This window comes from Aptenodytes forsteri, unplaced genomic scaffold (assembly GCF_000699145.1).
Source record: "Aptenodytes forsteri isolate BGI_AS27 unplaced genomic scaffold, ASM69914v1 Scaffold114, whole genome shotgun sequence".
NCBI classification, from domain to species: domain Eukaryota; kingdom Metazoa; phylum Chordata; class Aves; order Sphenisciformes; family Spheniscidae; genus Aptenodytes; species Aptenodytes forsteri.
This window is the reverse complement of record NW_008795364.1, coordinates 2040709-2051747: the sequence shown is the minus strand read 5'-3', so window position 1 is coordinate 2051747 and position 11039 is coordinate 2040709.

Genomic DNA, 11039 nt, shown 5'->3' with positions numbered 1-11039 from the left:
AGTGTCTTAGTTGTCCTCTTGTAATTTGGGAAAATTAAGCTCCAATACGATGCTGTCACTGACATGAATGGGAAACATTCTACATTGCAATGAAAACTTCAGTGCTTCTGGGAAAATGTGTCATGAAATTGAACAGCTGTGCAAAATGTTCATGCCAAGTCTGACCATACCACTTAATGGTATGATGGAAACTGACTTCAGTACGTTTGAAAATAGAGTTATACAGGTGACCTAGCTGGGACCAGGGGCTGCTTAGTCTTGAAATCCTTTCCTGCCTTCAAACTATCTTTGGCGTAAATTCCTGTCTTCGCTTATCATGACTCATTGCGTAACTAGTAAGTGAATAATTAGACAAAATATAAATTGGGACATTTCTGATTGAAGGGTCCTCTCATTTCTTGGTTTCACTGTGAAGATGACATTCTTCTTTAGGAGTTCTTCTCTGTCCTTCTTTGCCAGTATTAAAGCTGTTTTGGACCAGACCAGAAGTCACTTTTTTTCTTTTTCAAGGTTTGTCTGCTTCTTCACAGGTGCCTATTTATGTGGTAACTTTTCGGGTGCCTGTCCAAGTATTTTTCTGTTCGTGCAATCTGTTGCTGGCTATGGATTTCCATCTTAGCCCCATCATGTAGCTGTTTAGAGTACAGCCAGTTCTGCCTGTCAGTGGACGAGGTATTTCTAGGAGTATCAGCTTCAGAGCTCTTGATGAGATAACACCTCTTACAGAAAGAACAGCTGACAGTAAAATAAAATACATATGAAGACTGCAAAAACTTTTCTCTCTGAGCTGACAAACATTTACACTGCACTCTCATGTCTTTTTTAAAAATGGTGTTGGTTCTACATTTTAGTCAACATTTCTACGTGATGACATTATAAGCATGATGATAATGGGTCTGAATGTCTGGTAAATTTAGGCAAACAAATTTCCACAACTATGCTTAAATCATGGTGGCTTGATCAACAGATCTTACAGTTGACTCTCAGTGTTTTTAGGACAATTTTTATCATCTTTGCTCATACAGTGGATGTTGAGCTCCATATTGTTCATGACTAATGACTAACATCTGGGCCTGCAAAGTATAAAGTATTATAACTGAGATATGCCATATGAAAGGAAAGAGAAATCTGGGCCAAAATCAGAATACTTAGCAAGAAATGCAGTTGTTCAGCTCATGTTCCAGAAAAAAATATTTTGGACGAAGACCCTTATTTTAATTTCCACTGAATTTTTTTGAAATCTCACACATTAATGAAAAGACAACAATTATAGTGAAAAGATACAAACCATCCAACTGTAGATTTACTACCCCTGCTCACTTCTTTAATGAATTCATTTTAATAGCACATGCAGCTAATTGCTTCAATATCAGGTTTAATATGGAACGAATGATACATGCATGATTGCAAGTCTCTGCATTAGATCTCCCTGTCCTTGTGGGTTAAATATGGTAGTACAATTATTACTAAGAAATAAATTTCTCTGTAACTGCACAGAGTTGGCTTTTAGTAAAGTTTTCAAGACTACTTTAAAGAAGGTAATGTGTTCATTGAAAATAATGGATTTAGTTCTACATTTTCTTAAGCTTCTCTCCAGGCAACTGCCTGACAGTTTAATAATGATGGGATATTATTTCATGTTCTGCACTAATATTTTTAGCACTAACATTTCTAATGATCTTCTTTTGTAATCACCTTGTGAAGAGTTTTCCTGTAATATCTGCAAGGTAAAGTTTTTTCTTTTCTTCTTTTTTTTTTTAATTGCTTTCTTTTAAGATGGATTTTTTTTTTCTTTTGCAGTCCAGAATAATTTACACAAATTAAAAAGTTATTTTTAACTCTCAAAACAGCAGATGCATTTCTGGAATGTATTGTATGTTAGGCAAACCATCTTTACTTACTCAACAACCACAAGGAAAAGAGGTTGATTTTGCTTTACCCCATTAATAGTCTTCTTGAAGAAACAATGGAGAATTTATTTTCACCTTACAGATCAGTTCATTTATTCTTTCAAACTTGAACAGCGCCATCCTCAGACCTGAATATTTTCCCTGTTTCTTCAGGGATTACTTCTTCCATGAATCTTTGGCAAAAGCAGGTGATAGATGTTTTTTTGCTGCCTCCAGAACCAAGGCTGCTTGCAGGTATGTATTCCCTAGCCTTGCTTCACTTTTGTCCTGGTATGGCTGATGAACTGTTAGGACCTGGCAAAAGGCATTAGTGTCAGGCAACAAGGGATTCACACAAGGAGCCTGGACAAAAGGTTGGATCTCTGTATGCAGATCCAATCCTGCCTGGAAGATAGAAAACTCTCCCTGGTCAGTACAACAATTGAGAGAGACTAGGAAGCCCATTTTCAGTGCGTGGCATGAAGTTTTAAGCTGTGCAAATCTCATTAGTATTAATGGAAGAAGTATATCTCAATCTGTGTGGATTTTCCTAAAGCCTTGTCCTCAGCTGTCCGTTATTATCATGGAGAGACAGAGGTGAGAAAACATCTGTGTATGCTTTGTGGTGTTGATCAACAGCCTCCATCTTCTGAAGTCCACTTGCCTAGGTGACATGTCCCCTTACCAGCAACTGTATTTGGTTCTTTCAACCATGCTCAGAAGGGAGGTGCTCACAAGTGACACTAAAGACCAATTTAGGTATGAAAGTATGGACAGATCTGTAACTCCATTGATAAATGAGTACAGTACTTCAGTGTTTTGGAGAGAAGAGATGACAGTAGAATGCCCGCTTGAAAAACCACATTAAGAAACTGTTCCAAGTATTAGCCAGATGTGAGGCTTTCTGGTATAAGCAATATGTCTTTCATATTTTTCGTATTTCATGTTTTCATATTTCACATTTTCATATGATATAAGCAACATGTCTTTCAAGGGCAGAAACTTTGGGTTGCTTTTCTAGCCATAATGACTTCCAAAATCAACTTGCATATCTATGAAAACTCACATTTGAAATAATGCTCATTTTCACTCCTTTTTTTTTTCTCTAGGAGAATTAGATCCTGATTATTTCATATTTATTCATCCTTCATGTGACCCAGACATGGTTCTTCTGCATGCATGCTTTTATTGAAAAAATAAAGATGTGGAAGAAGGAAGCATGCCTATTGTAGCTTCACCAGTTTCTATTGGTGCAAAAGCGCAGTTGAGGTTGCTAAAAGTAAACCACACACCTATAGCCCTTTTGTACTCTGTTACTTGTATAGGCTTGCCTTCTGAGAAGCGTGTCTGTCTCATCCAACATACTCACATTGTGCCCAAATTTTGCAGTTCTGCCTCTATAACTTCTGTTGCCTTCCTTTTTTCTTTTTTTTTTTTTTTTTTTTTTTTTTTTTTTAGTTTTCTGACTAGCCTCCAATCATGAGTTCAGAAAGCTCCCATAGGTCCTGTGTCATACCAGTTGGCCCCATGTGGATATCTAGTATAACCCAGGGTATCTCAAATGCAAGAGGCCTATGCTTTGGCACTTAGCCTGTGCCCACCATGCCCTGCTTCTCAGATTGCCATACTTCGCTTTTCCCAGCGGTAGCAGGTAACTGCAGTCTTGTAAGCTGCTTCCCACAAGAGGAGAAATCAGTGATGTTGAGACTTGTTATTTTTTGAATTTAGCAGGTTTTATGTATTGGAATAGCGAAGTTTACATATAGCTGGTTATTGGGCCACGTTCCAAGTACCTCTGTTGTAAGAACTGATTTGAATTAGACACAAGGCAAAGAGCACATTTTCCTGCTTCTGGCATAATGCTGTTTGTAAGGATGACAAAGTGCTACATAGCTTAACCCTGTAAATACCTCTTAGCAACGTGGATCATCTTCCCAACCAAGGAAAGAAAATCTGCATAATAGTAGCTTTTGGTGATGCTTGTCATCCTAAAAAATCTTCCTCATCTCTTCTGAACTGTTTTCCAGCCTTCTTCGATTTGTTTTCATTAGTCAGGCATCTTTTACCACATCACACTTGACCTTCCTAGATTTGCATTAAGCCCTTTGTATAATAACATTTCCATGTATTTATCTGATTTCTCTTCATGTTCTGGCAATTATGAAGGTGTAAAGATTGTTTCTTTTTTGCAGTATTTCTCTTACTCTCTCACATTATTTGCATGTTGCTTCTTACTCACATAATGTTTTTTCTTATACAGGCTAATCTTCATCTGAACCCATCTTTAAATCTGTTATGCATAATACTACAAGAACTGAAAAAAAATTATCTTGTATATAAATTATTAACATTAAAAGACTATATTAGCTGAAAAAGTAATTGTGCTGTAATTGTGCTGCTGCGCTTTCAGTCTCTCCTGTGTAAGTCATTGCATTTTCTCAGTATGATCATTGCAAGCAATGGCGAACAAGTGAAAATGGGCAAAACCTGAAAACTGACTGACTAAAATTAAACCCCTAAATCTATATCTAAACATCTATGAAAATGTCCTAATTTTTAAAGCTGAGGAGCCACGCTTGAAGTCACTGGAGCACAAAACTTTCTCAAAATCAGGCTCATTTGATTTAATGCTTTCTTATTGTTAGGAAGTGAGGGTTTTAGCATCCCACTTTTTATCTTTCTAAAATGCTGATCTATGCTTCTTCTAGAAGATGTACCTATGTGGTCTTAAGCAGACTTATCAAAAGAAAAACATCAAAAGAATGCTATTGAGCAATATTTTCAAAACTGACACTTCAACAATCTTTACTGATACTAAACAAACAAGTATTTTGTTATTACTCATTCGGTAAATAATAATTAAACACTGCTCTTCTGACTGGCTGTGTTTGTCAGGTATGGAGGTACCTGCATCAGGGAGCAGCACATTCACTTTGATACCTTGGGGCATGTGAGATTCAGTCTTCTAACTACCACAAGCTGTAACAGCAGCCCAAGTTTAGGCTGCCCACAGATGCCCATCTGCCTTTGCAGCAAGTGCCGCTGGGATCCCTCTAGTGAGGAACCAGTTTTTTTTTTTTGCTGTCTGGCACTGGCCACCAGATGAGAAAGCAGCTGGGCCATTCCTTTGCTGCTGGTGTATGCCTGGGTCTGTGGAAAGGCTGTATAGGCACCCACTTCTGCTTGCCTTCCACGGCTTCCAGCTTGCCCTTGATATTTCCATCTCATTTATCCATGATCATGGACTTATGTGAAATCAGTGTAGATGGCTAATGAGTTCAAACTCAACTGTGCACTCAGGTCAGTATTTGATAGGCAGTGATATGTATCCTTATGTTCATATTTTCAATGCCTATATCATGTAACGATTTATCTGTAAAATATGTATGGTGTGCTTATCAGTCATAATGTGAAGGAAAAATAATATGGAAATGAACTTTACAGCTGATTTTCAAAAATCTCTCATGCTTGTAAGTTCATAAAAAAAGATTATCTGAACCTGCGTGTTTTCTTCTTTTGTGGAGAAGTTGCTGCTTGGGAAAGTTAGATTTCTTTTTTTCTAATTTTTGATAAAAGTTAAGCTGAAAATAAGTTAATGTGGTATGAAACAAGTTCTGTGCTTTAGGGAGCTCTTTATTCCCACACTGTATACAGCAATGGAACTGCAAGAAGTTTATGAAAACATGAAGTAAATGAATATTAGGTGCAAAAACTCAAGGGGCAGAAAATACTTTCCTTTTTTAAAAAAAGAACTTAGCGGGGACAGAATAAACTGTCTACTTGAAGGCAGCTTGTCTCATTATTCTGTGTCTAGGTGAAGATGTCTCAGACTAGACTTTACATTACATGAGCATGTTTTACTTGCAGAAACAATTAATAGACCCATGTGAGTTACAATTGGAACACTTGCACTATTCTGACAGCTTTTAAAATGTGATTTGAATAAACTTTTTTGCATTAATTTAGCTGTAAATCAAATGTTACTCTTCACGGTTCTAGTTCTTATACAACCTCCTGGGCTGGGATTTGAACTATTTTAAACCTGTGCTGCAAAGAGTTTAAGTAAGGGTAAATGTCGTATTTATTTCTGGAGCTCTCACTACTGGTAGATACTGTAGTATCTAAATGCTCAAAATGTGTTTAAAAGGAATTAATGTACTCAAATTTCAGTCTGATCAAAGCTACCAATACAGCATCAGATGTGTTCTCTGTTTTTTACCCTACAGCTTCTTTCTCTGTTTTTAAGGACTTTGGGCCTGAGTAGATCAGATAAGAATTTTTCATCTAGGTTGCTTCAAAGAAAGATGTGCATTATTACACAGATTCAGCGACCGCAGAATCACAGGTTGGAAGGGACCCTGGAAATGGTCTAGTCCACCCTACACTCAAAGCAGAGTCAACCAAGCCAGGTTGCTCAGGACTGTGTCCAGTCGAGTTTTGAATATCTCCAAGGATGGAGACTCCACAATCTATTTGGGCAACCTGTACCAGTGTTCAATCATGCTTACAGTAGAATAACATTTTTCGTATGTTTAAATGGGATTTCTTGGGTTTTTTGATTTATGCCCAGTGGCTCTTGTCTTGTCAAGGGCACCACAGAGAAGGGTCTTGCTTCATCTTCTTTACTGCCTACCATCAGTATTTATACACATTGATAAGATACTCCATGAACCTTCTCTTCTCCAGGCTAAACAATCCCAGCTCCCTCACTCTCTCCCCATATATCAGATGCTCTGATACCTTAATTATTTTTGTGGCACTTCACTGGATTCAGTCCAGTATGTCCAACTCTTTCTTGTGTTTGGGAGCCCAGACCGGGACAGAGCAGCCTCACCAGTGCTGAGTAGAGGGGAAGGATCACCTCCCTTGTCCCGCTGGTGACACTCTTTCTAATGCAGTCCAGGATGCCGTTGGCTGCCTTTTCTGCAAGGGCACATTGCTGGTTCATGTTCAATTTGCCATCCACCAGGACCCCCAGGTCCTTTTCTGCAAAGCTGTTTTCCATTCCAGCTGCTTGGCCCCCAGCCTGTGCTGGTGCCTGAGGTTATTCCTCCCCAGGTGCATAACTTTGTATTTCCCCTTGTTAAAGTTAATAAGGTTCCCCTCTCTTTTCATTTCTCCAGCATGTCCAGAACACCATTCTGGTGTATCAGCCAGTCATCCCAGTTTTGAGTCATCTGCAAACTTACTGAGAGAAGATGCACACTGTCCCATTGTCTAGATCATGGCAGAAGATATTAAACAGTATTAGTCCCCCTATCAACTGCTGGGGTACACCACTGGTGACTGGCCTCCAGCTGGACTTTGTGATGCTGATTACAACCCTCTGAGCCCAACAGTCCAACCACTTTTTGGCTCCTACACAGTGGGTAAGTATTTATTGCTGCAGACTTTTCCACTGGTCTCAGAGACCTGACATTCCTGAAGGCAAATCTTACCAATAAAGACCAAGGCAAAGCAGGCACTGAGTAGCTTGACCTTTTCCATGTCATTTTGCAGCAGCACTCCTGCCGCATTCAGCAGTGGGATCAGGTTTTCCCCTGTCATCCTTTTGCTGCTGATGTATACTTGTAGCGTTAAGAATAATATTTCTGAATTTGATAGGGAGGTCTTACCAGTCAGTTTCCCTACTTGTGCTTCTGTTGTATCTCACGTTTGTTTCTGCTGGTGTTACGCTAGCAGCTTAATTCAACTGGGAGCATGTTGCATGTTACAAAGTGGTTTTTTTTCCTGACTCTTTGGTAACTTAAAAGGCCTTGTGTGATCTCTTCCACTTTCTTCTAGCAGTGCAGAACTGGAAGTGTAAGTCTGAAAGATTATGCAAATCTTACTGGAGAGAGAAGAGTTTTGTCAGTATTGTCTGTGAAATACTAAAGTATGAGATCTTTTGTTAAAAGAAGTTTACCAACCAATTACTGCTGTCCTATAATCAAATTAAGACTGCAAGCAATCTCAACATTAGCACCCGAGGTTTGTGCATGCACTCTGTTGGTTATGTTTTAAATACGAGTCTTACCCTTTTGGGAGTTTGATTTCTTTTATTTAACTGATGTTCTTTTTTCCAGTTCTCTCTTCTTCATGCACTTCTGCATGTGTTTTCATGGCCAGACAGCACCCTGTGCCTATGGAACCAGCTGGCAGCAGCACACTTACAGGTCTGCAAGACTTAGTGTTGCTTAACTTAGCAAGTTAGAGCTCTGCCATACAAGTTGTTTTGGCTCTAGATGCCTTCACTAAATGCAAATGAGAATCTTTAATTTAGCACAGGAGGGAGCATTTATGTCCGCCTTGTGTTTCCTGCCACAGTGCAGTGGATGGATTACGTGTTGGGAAGATACACCACATTGACTAGAACGTGTAGAGCCAAAGTTGTACGGTTTGCAACTCATCCCCATACAGTGTGAAAACAAAAACCCTTCACTGTCCCTAGTCAACTTCATTCACACTTCAAGGAAAATAAGAACAGAAACACTAATACCAAGCTGTTTTCCTAGAATGACATGGTATTTAGACAACCCTTCTGTAGTGGTATAATTCTCCTGTCTTGTTTACCTTTTGAAGGGTAGGAAACATGAAGGGAATAACTCTAAAAGAAAACCGTGCTGTTAGAGGAAAAGGTAACCTGCCGAAATAGGTTTTCTGATGCTACTTTAGCTAAATACCAGGCACCGATCATAGTTAAAACTGTTGTATGAAGTGGACCATGCTGAATCCCCCTACCTACCCTGGCCCCTGTTATACTAGTCATTTATCAAGGTTTATATCCTGCAAAGACCTACGACCTGTGTGTATCTGGAGACTTGCTTTCTAAGCAGATGCACTACTGATGCATGTGGTGATCTATGCCTGTAAGTCTTTTCACTGTGAAATAAATAACTTAAACCTTATCCTTCTTAAAGTCAGTAGCAAAAGTCTTACTGGACTGAGTGTAGCCAAGATTTTCTATTTTCTCTCTCCTTTATGGAACCAGCTATTTTCAGTAACTACTAGAAGCACTGTTGCTTCCTTTCACTTCTCTGAATGTCCATTTATATACTGTTGGGCAATTTTTATTGCTGTTAACTGTTACTATTGCTAATCTTTCAGGTCCCTATTAATTTTTTTTCTGAGTCACTATCACCCCAGAGTTGTGCCACTGGAACTTCTGGTCCATAGGCAGGAAACTGGGAGGAAATTTTTGTTCTTTCCCAGAATGTGCCCAGATTGGAGCTTGGTAACTGGAGAGTTCATACGGCTCAATGCCAAAGCTGCTTAGCTCCACAGTCAGGGGGTTGTGGAAATGTAAGACATCAGGAAATAATTTGTCTTATTTATGTCAGAGCTTTTTATGGAGTCAGCGTTGTGCTGTAGAGTGTTGAGATACTGTACAGTCAGCATTCCAACATAAGACTCTCCTAGCAAAAGATTTTCAGCTGACTCTACCACCTGATTGCATTGAGATAGAATTATTACAGTAGTGTATTTCATGAACTGTGCAGTTCACGAGCAATGAAATTTTAATCCAACAGCACAGTAATTTTGAGAACTGTGAGAATGTCGTCTTAATATACCTGCCACTTTAAATGCTGGCATATGCCTATGGAGAGAAAGAAATTAGATTTAGTAGTAGCTGGCAGGGAAAGTTGTGAGAGTAAAAGGAACAAAGATAGCTAATAGGGAAGTTTAGGGATTAAACTAAACCTTTCCAATGTTCTCACCCATTACTCAGTAAAAGAGAAAATGGTATATTGTGCACACAGCTTGAATACACTAATCAACAGTTTCCTGGGTGAGAATTGCACTAACGAAAATATATTTCTAGTGACACATGATCTGGAAACATCACTGTGTGTGTCTAGGCCAGACAAATTCATTCTCGACATAAGGAATGGGAACAAACATCAGCTATATCTCCGGTCATGCATAAATAGCTAAATAAATAAAATGGCTTGCTAAGGGTTTCCAAGGTGTCAGTGAACAACATCTGTTTTGATTCAAAAAGGTGGCTGTCAAGTCATCATGTTCTCCAGATGACTTAGCGAGTACCAGCAGGTGCCCAAAGCACATCCTTAGTGCTCGTAGTTGCATTGTTGTGGGCAGAATGACCATTCTTAAAATAGAGAGCGCCACACCAGTTTTTAAGATGGATCTGGAAACTTGCCCAGATTATACATCTGTTTGGGTGCCTTCCACTTCAATGAGAAAGTAAAGAGATTGAAAAAAGCTTTTAAAACTATTATATGGCTTTTTCTTGAGCATATGCAACTATAATCAATAATTGTGACTTTCTTCTCAGCTTTCCTCTTCCCTTCTCCACACATCCACCCTTCCACCTCCTTTACTGTGCCAACACAGGGTCCAGCTGGTGACTGGCTGACTTTACACGTATGTACATGAGTGGGAGAGCTGTAAACTGTGGATGCACTGACGAACTGCGGGCACGCCACTGCTGACCCAGCTGTAGAACCAATTGCTTGCTGTAGGTGGGTAGAGGCAAAGGGGAAAGCCTATGTTTAGCTTCTCAGTTAATACATTGCTGCTTATTCATGTGGCCCAACTTATGTATTTCATTGCTACTGATGTATCTGCTGTTTCAAATCTATCAGATATTTCTTTCTGCTCTCACTCATCTATTTCCCCCCTAATTTGTTTTTTTTTTCTTGTGAATACTGAGTTTTAAGAAGAGCTTAATGCTTTTTGCCCAAGCTGTTTTATATTCCTGTCTTCAACCTAGAAATGTTGACAATGGCAAGTTTTTTGATTGTGTTGTAGATATTTACATCAAAAGTATAAGCTTAGGTGTACAGGTAGGTCAGCTTGTGGTTATATTGCTGCTTATTGACTACTCCTGATGGACTGCACCATGCAGATCCTGCCTCTTCCCTAAGTATCTCCATATCTGCAAAAGATGGCCTTTAAAAATGCGAATTTGAAGCCTTGCATTCCTTTCACTTCTAGATACAAATGCTGCTACCTTTCACGCTTGTGGGGAGTTTGTGAGATAATAGAGATAGATGTACTGAATGGGTGGGGTTGCTGATGGTCCTACCCATAGCAGCACTCATTTCAGAAGTGTTTCATTTGGATGTTTTTTGGGTGTCCTGGTTTTGGCAGGGATAGAGTTAATTTTCTTCCTAGTAGCTGGTACAGTGCTGTGGTTTGGATTTAGGA